Below are 7,529 nucleotides of genomic sequence, written 5' to 3'. Positions count from 1 at the left end.
TCATAGACGATTACTCACGTTATGGGTACCTATATCTCATTCATGAAAAGTCCCAGTCTCTGGATGTGTTCAAAGTTTATAAAGCTGAAGTTGAGAATCAACTCAACAAAAGGATTAAAAATGTAAGATCTTATCGTGGTGGTGAGTACTATGGTAGATATGATGGCTCAGGCGAACAACGTCTAGGACTGTTTGCTAAATTCCTAGAGGAATGTGGTATTGTCCCACAGTACACCATGCCAGGATCACCTAGCATGAATGGTGTTGCTGAAAGATGCAATAGGACTCTTAAGGATATGGTAAGAAGTATGATTGCTCATTCTACCTTACCTGAGTCCCTCTGGGGAGAAGTATTAAAGACAGCAACTTACATTCTGAATAGAGTACCAACTAAAGCAGTTGCAAAAACACCTTATGAGCTTTGGACAGGTCGAAAGCCTAGTCTAAAACACTTTCACATTTGGGGATGTCCAGCTGAGGCAAGGCTGTAACGACCCGGATTTTCAAGACTCGATAATGCGGAAATTTAAATGTTTTCATTTAACAAAATGTCTCAAAAACCCATAGAAAAAAAAACTTTTTAAAAAGTCGTATGGTCATACTTAACATTTAATTACAAACATGTTTTATAAAGATTAGAGTGAGCCTAGTTTAGGAAAATTACACAACATTTCCAAAAATAAAAAGGCTTCCCAAAAGGTCGGTCCACATGTACATTTGCAAGGAAGACTCCAGCGCTCACTGCTCTGCCTTGCCCTTGCACTGACCTACAACATGAAACAACTAGGTAAGCGAAAACGCTTAGTAAGATCAACTTTCAAACAAAGCATGTAGAGAATTAGGGTTCCAGACCCATCCGGACCCTAAACAATCAATTTCAAGAACGCTAAAGCGTCCTGGCAAACTTATGGTCATGCCTGATAACCAATGATAAATTAATTCGTAACTAGATAAAAATCCTGCACTCAGAAAATCCCAGAACAAGCAGATATATTATATCACAACTATATCTTATCAACAAATATATCCCTGCACTCAGAAAATCCCAGAGCAAGCAGATATATTATATCACAACTATATCTTATCAACAATTATATCCCTGCACTCAGAAAATCCCAGAGCAAGCAGATATATTATATCACCAAATAATTCGAGACCAACGCTCGACAATTTCCAACAATTCATGCGTAACGCGCCCTCCAACATAATTGCTAATCTGTAAAAGAGAACTGAGTCCCCACACTAAGATCTAGCCAATAAATATTCTCATCAAGGGTAACTATCGTGTTACCTAGGGCATCGCTACATATTCAAGAGTGTAATCCAATTTACACGATTTTATGGAGACTTCTATGTTAATCAGTGGTGCTGGTGAGCAGCTGCCCCTAGGGTGTTCAACCTCACTCTATCTTGGCAACCCCTAGTATCTCTAGGCACTCTCACGGAATGGCCAATATTCACGGCTGCTATCCGGGAATAACTTATCAGAGCACTTGCTCGGATTCTAACCGTCCAATGATTAAGTAAGCATGAGGGCCCCTAGGTCCCATTTATCTTGGCGCCCCTAGGTTTAACCAGCTTATCCTCATCTCATGGCCACTCGTCGCGGTAATGAACCGGACATAAATAAAATCAAGCAGTGTGACGGGGATCAACCGTCTAGGATATGACGGACTTCTACCGTTCATATTTTCTAAATCAGCACTCACTAGACTAACGTCTCTAAGCAACTTTCTATGACAGCCTATGTATATGCATGTATCCCTATACTAACATACAAGACAATAATCATTTCATGTTGCAGCCATACAATATAAGTTGACTTACTTTGAGTCCTTAGCGCTCAGCAAGTTTTCACCCTCCAACGTTCAGTCCAGTTACGCTTAGCCAATACTGTAGTTATCCATACAGTATACTCGGATTAATTATGGCACTCATAATTCATTATTATTATTTTGGGCAGTTTGGTCATTTTAATAAAAGTCATTTGTAAGGATTTACAATCCTTATTTGGTTTTAAACCTATTAAGGAAAGTTATACAAAATATTCGAGACTAAACCCTAAGTCTCGGGGAGACCTATCCTAAGGTCTCGATACCTAGGCTCGGGTATCACAATGGTATTTCCCACAATCCGCTAAAAATCTTATTCTTTCAAGGTATCGCTATTAACCCGCACTTTCGACTAGTCGGTTAAAATATGTAAGATTTTAGCCGGTATTATATCCAGAAAATACAAATAAATTCCTTAATTATTTTTAAAGAAAATAAACTCTTTAAATTTTCCTTTTATTTTTCTTAAGGTTTTAATATCTAAAAATCGTTTTAAGAAAATTGCCTAATTTGTCTTAATTAGGAAAACCGTTATAAATTTCTCATCTTGACTAATTAATTTTCCAAAAGGAATTAATCAATTTTACTTACTAGGAAAATAATTTATTTAATTATTTTCTCAAAATATAGGGTTTTAAACCCTCTTTTAATTTATTAACTATTAATAAATTAAATCTCTTATTTTTAGAAAGAATAAAAACTCTTTAATAAAAATAATTCATTTAAACTCAAAGGGTAAATTTTAGTGAAAATATGATTTCAAGACTTACCATTTTATATCTTGAAATAAGAAAAATTTTACTTTTTACCTTATGTTCCAAAATCTCATTTTTACACTAAGTGTGAAAAACCTATTTTTCACATTTTTAACTACATACTTCGTTAGTTCATAACTTGAAATTTACTTACCCAATTGTTACCAAAATTTTCCAATTCCATTTTTGTTATGCCATTTAGGCCTTTGTAAAATCTTAGGTCAAAATGAGCATTTTTGATTGGTGAAATCATTTTCCAACAATGAGGTAAAAATGACCTTATTTTCAAGTCCTTATTTTTTCCAAACTTTGACAGTTAATAACTTTCAAACCGTTCAATATTTTCTTACCAAATTTTACAGTGGACTAATAGGTTATTCCAGAAATATGTCCACAAAATTTTAGAAAAAACTGGGTTCATTTGCCCTATACAGTGGCTGTCCAAACTTGGTTCCGAAAATAAGAATACGAAAAAATAGTTTTTTACCTAAACTTTGAAATAGCATAACTTACTCATTTCTAAACATTTTTTAGTGTTTCAAAAGCTCAATTTTATGTACTCAATCTCAACAACATCACAGTACAATTTAATTTTACAAAACCAATATACAGTGGCTGCTTGACCCCTTGGAAGTCACAGCTCAAAACATGTTTTGTTTTAGGGTATCCTACAAAACCCTTGGGGGTTTTGGTTCCCATTTTCAAAAATCAATACACATGCATCATAAAAATTATTAAACAACTACCATAACCTTATTACATCACCAACAAGAAACTTTAAGCATTAGATATACAAAATAATGCTTAAAACTAAAAACCCTACAACCAAAATCATCAAAAGTAAACTTTTTACCTCTTTGGTGTTCTTGCTTAAGGTTTGGACCTTCCTATTAGCTTTGGCTCCTCCAAAACCTTTCAAAAACCCTAACCAACTTCCCCCAACAACATAGTTAATTAGCTATTTGAAACTCTAAGCTTAAAAATTTACAAAAGCCTAGATTAGTAAAGGTTTACCTTAGGGAAAATACTTCCTAGACCAAGACTTAGCCTCCAAGTTTTCCTTGGTGTTCTTGAGGTTGAATATTGAGAGAACACTTTGAATGGTCTTAAAAAAATCAGATGAGAGTGAATGAGAGAGGGAGAGTGGTCGGATTTGGGGGTTAGAATGGCTCACACAACTCTTCAAAATATCACAAAACACTTGAGTGCTTTTCTACCCACTTGCCCACTTGACTTCTTAATTAAAATGGGAGTTAAACTTTATAGAATTGGGTTCACACCACTCTAAAACACCACATGGCTGGCCACCCTTTGCCATATATGATCATTTCATTATTTTTTTAATTTTTTTTTTTTATTAAAGGTTAATAAAGGTTTCATAAGAAGAAAAGTCCAAATTGGCTTTTGACACCTTTTTTTTTCACTCTTATTAAGTTTTAATCACCAAACTTAACATTAATTAATTAAATTAAATGTCTCTCACATTTAATTTAATTAATCACATAGTAAAATTTAACCTAAGGTCCATTCATGGAATAAAATTCCCCATTTCGGTAAAATTAGGCATTTAACACAAAATGCCCTAAAATTTCCATTTTCTTTTAGGTTTATTATTTTTGACCAAACTTTAACTTTTATGAATGTATTTTATGCCCAAAATATAATTGCCATGATTTTTCATTTTATTTTCCGAGATTTTTACCCGATCAGGGTTTTTGTGTCGGTCCAGGACCGAAAGTCTTATCTTGACTTTTAAAATCACAAAATTCATATTTTGGCTAGCAATAACTCATGGAATACTTACAAACAAAATATAATATTATTTAAAATAATATTCTTAACCCGGGGGAAAAATCCCGACCCGAGTCGTTTAAAGGTACCCGAAAATGCAGGACGTTACAAAGGCCTTATAAGCCAAATGAACAAAAATTGGACTCCAAAACAGTGAGCAGCTACTTTATTGGTTATTCTGAGCGATCTAGGGGCTATAAATTTTATGATCCCACAATTAAAAATATTTTTGAGACGGGAACTGCAACATTTTTTGAGGATGTTGAGTTTGGGGGGAGAAATAAGATTAGAGACATTGCTTTTGAGGAGGAACTGAGTTCAAACTCAGTTCCTACTATCATTTTTGACAATGTTCAGGCTTCACCTGTCATTGTTCAAGAAATGAATCCAGAACCTCAACAAGACAATGTTGAACAACCCCCAAATCAAGATGAGGTATAAAGCGCGTCTTGTAGCTAAAGGCTATACTCAGAAAGAAGGCATTGATTATATAGAGACTTTCTCTCCAGTTTCATCGAAAGACTCTTTTAGAATAATAATGGCACTTGTTGCTCACCTTGATCTTGAGCTACATCAGATGGATGTTAAAACTGCGTTTCTCAATGGAGACATTGACGAGACAATTTATATGGTGCAACCAGAAAACTTTGTATCAGGAGACCCAAAGAATATGGTTTGCAAATTGACAAAATCCATCTATGGACTCAAGCAAGCTTCTCGTCAATGGTATCACAAATTTCACCAAGTAATTATCTCATTCGGTTTTGAGATGAATGTTGTTGATGATTGTGTATATCACAAGTTCAATGGGAGTAAGTATATATTCCTGGTTTTATATGTCGATGACATATTGCTTGCCACTAATGATATAGGCTTATTGCACGAAACCAAGAGATTTCTATCTAAGCATTTTGAGATGAAAGATGTTGGGGACGCCTCTTTTGTATTAGGAATTCAGATTTCATCGAGATCATTCTCGAGGTATTCTTGGATTATCACAAAAGAGCTATATCGATAAAGTACTCAAAAGATTTGGCATGCAAGATTGTAGACCAGGTGATACCCCTGTTGCTAAAGGAGACAAATTCAGTCTTAATCAGTGCCCTAAAAGTAACCTTGAAATTCAGGAAATGCAAAAGATTCCCTATGCATCAGCTGTTGGGAGTCTGATGTATGCCCAAGTTTGTACGCGTCTGGATATTGCGTACATTGTTGGAATGTTAGGCAGATAAGCAACCCTGGTATGGACCATTGGATAGCAGCCAAGAGGGTTATGAGGTATCTTCAGAGAACAAAAGGTTACATGCTCACATATAAGAAATCAGATCGTTTGGAGTTCGTAGGGTATTCTAATTCTAATTTCGCTGGGTGCCAAGATAGCAGAAAGTCTACATCAAGCTATATTTACATGTTAGCTAGAGGAGCTATTTCTTGGAAAAGTGTCAAACAGACACTTGTAGCTTCTTCCACTATGGCAGCAGAATTTGTAGCATGCTATGAGGCATCGAATCATGGAATATGGCTGCGAAACTTTGTCACTGGGCTGCGCATTTTGGAGAATGTAGAAAGACCACTCAAGTTATTTTGTGACAATAATTCAGCAGTATTGTATTCCAACAACAACAGGAGCTCATCCAAGTCAAAGCATATTGACATAAAGTTCCTAGTTGTGAAAGAAAGAGTGCAGAGTGGACAAATATCCATAGAGCACATTGGGACACACTCCATGATAGCGGATCCGCTCACAAAAGGATTACCACCCAAGGTCTTTCATGAGCACATTGCTCATATGGGTGTGGTATTGTTTGAGGATATCATGATTTAGTGGGAATTTGTATTTAATTTGTTTTATGTTTATTTCAGACATTTATGTATTGGGTTATTTTCTTATCAGAAATGAAGTTTTTCAATTCATTCACTCTGTTTTTTTTGTTATTCTGACCTCACTAAAGTTTAAGGACTAGTTGGAAATAAACATGTTTGGTTCACATTGCATGTAATTTCCATGCTACACATCCATGATTGATCTATGTCATTTGACTATATTTGTATATGTGACCATTAATGGGTTTAGTCATGATTAATATGACAAAGACCGATTTGATCCTATATGGATATGGTTGATCGACGAGATTGTTAAAGAATACTTTTATATGATAGCAAATTTTGAGCTCATAAGGTTGTACATTTATAATGAAACATATGTTGCCCAAGTGGGAGATTGTTGGATTGAAATCCTATTTTATGGGCACATATGTATAATGTATAATGCTATTATAAAGTGTGATATAAAATTAAGTGACCAATTATGTTATGAATATCATAGGGTATTAAAGTGTCATGGATTTAATGTGTAGAAACAGGAAAGTGAATTTTTAATTTTATAATGGGCAAAATTGGAAATCACTAATTATAAATTAAGGTTGTGGTCCCCTACATATATGTATTATTCTATTCTGTCTGTCATTCCATTAACAGAAAAGAAAAGAGAGACTCTTCTCTCATAGAGATACATATTATATAAGAAGATCTAAACCATCTATGCAATCTCCAACAATGGCATCAGGTTAGTGCTTCCGCTCTTGTGTTAATCTTCTTCTTTAATTTAGCAAAGGATCTATAGAATTATGATTTAGGATTTCTTATATATGCATTTATAATGACATGATTTTTTGATTATGTGTTGGAGATTATTGTTTATTCATGTTATTTGAGTGTATTAGAAATTCTAACATTTAGCCCCCTTAAACCTTGTATCAACCAAACCAGTATTCGACAAAACATTTCAATAAATTTGTCATGAGATAATTAGGTAGCACAATCCTTTGGGAAAAAAAATTGGAATCATGCTCTTCTCAAGCATATGGTGTTGGCTCCAAAATTATAGAATAATCACTTTTTATTTATTTATATCTTTATTTTATAGAAGTAATAGCATTGTTTTAATATACTTTCATCAGCTCCAATATATAAAAGTTAAACCATTTATGTTCGGAAAAAGAAAAAGAGAAGGAAAAAAATTATGTTCATGCTGCTTTTAGATTTTAGAATTAAAAAAAAAACACAAAGTGTTTGGGTAAAAATAAGAAGTTATTTTTTTACTTCAAAATATATTTATGAAGAAATTAGTGTCTCCTAGTTTATCTCAAAA

The 7,529-nt window shown here is 34.1% G+C and overlaps 1 long non-coding RNA gene across 2 annotated transcripts; it reads right to left on the bottom strand.

The window, feature by feature from the left end:
* Window positions 1–603: 603 nt before the first annotated feature.
* On the bottom strand, window positions 604–4,214 carry LOC133815830 (uncharacterized). Of its 2 annotated transcripts, XR_009884852.1 has the most exons (4): window positions 3,602–4,214; window positions 3,441–3,519; window positions 1,828–1,893; window positions 604–767 (listed from the first exon to the last, which is right to left on the bottom strand). It is a non-coding gene; the product is annotated as an uncharacterized LOC133815830 (long non-coding RNA). The 2 variants fall into 2 exon arrangements; XR_009884851.1 differs by lacking the exon at window positions 1,828–1,893.
* Window positions 4,215–7,529: the final 3,315 nt, after the last annotated feature.

Source organism: Humulus lupulus, chromosome 2 (assembly GCF_963169125.1).
Source record: "Humulus lupulus chromosome 2, drHumLupu1.1, whole genome shotgun sequence".
Taxonomy (NCBI): Eukaryota; Viridiplantae; Streptophyta; class Magnoliopsida; order Rosales; family Cannabaceae; genus Humulus; species Humulus lupulus.
Note: the sequence above shows the minus strand (reverse complement) of the source record. Positions and strands in the feature narration are given on the sequence as shown.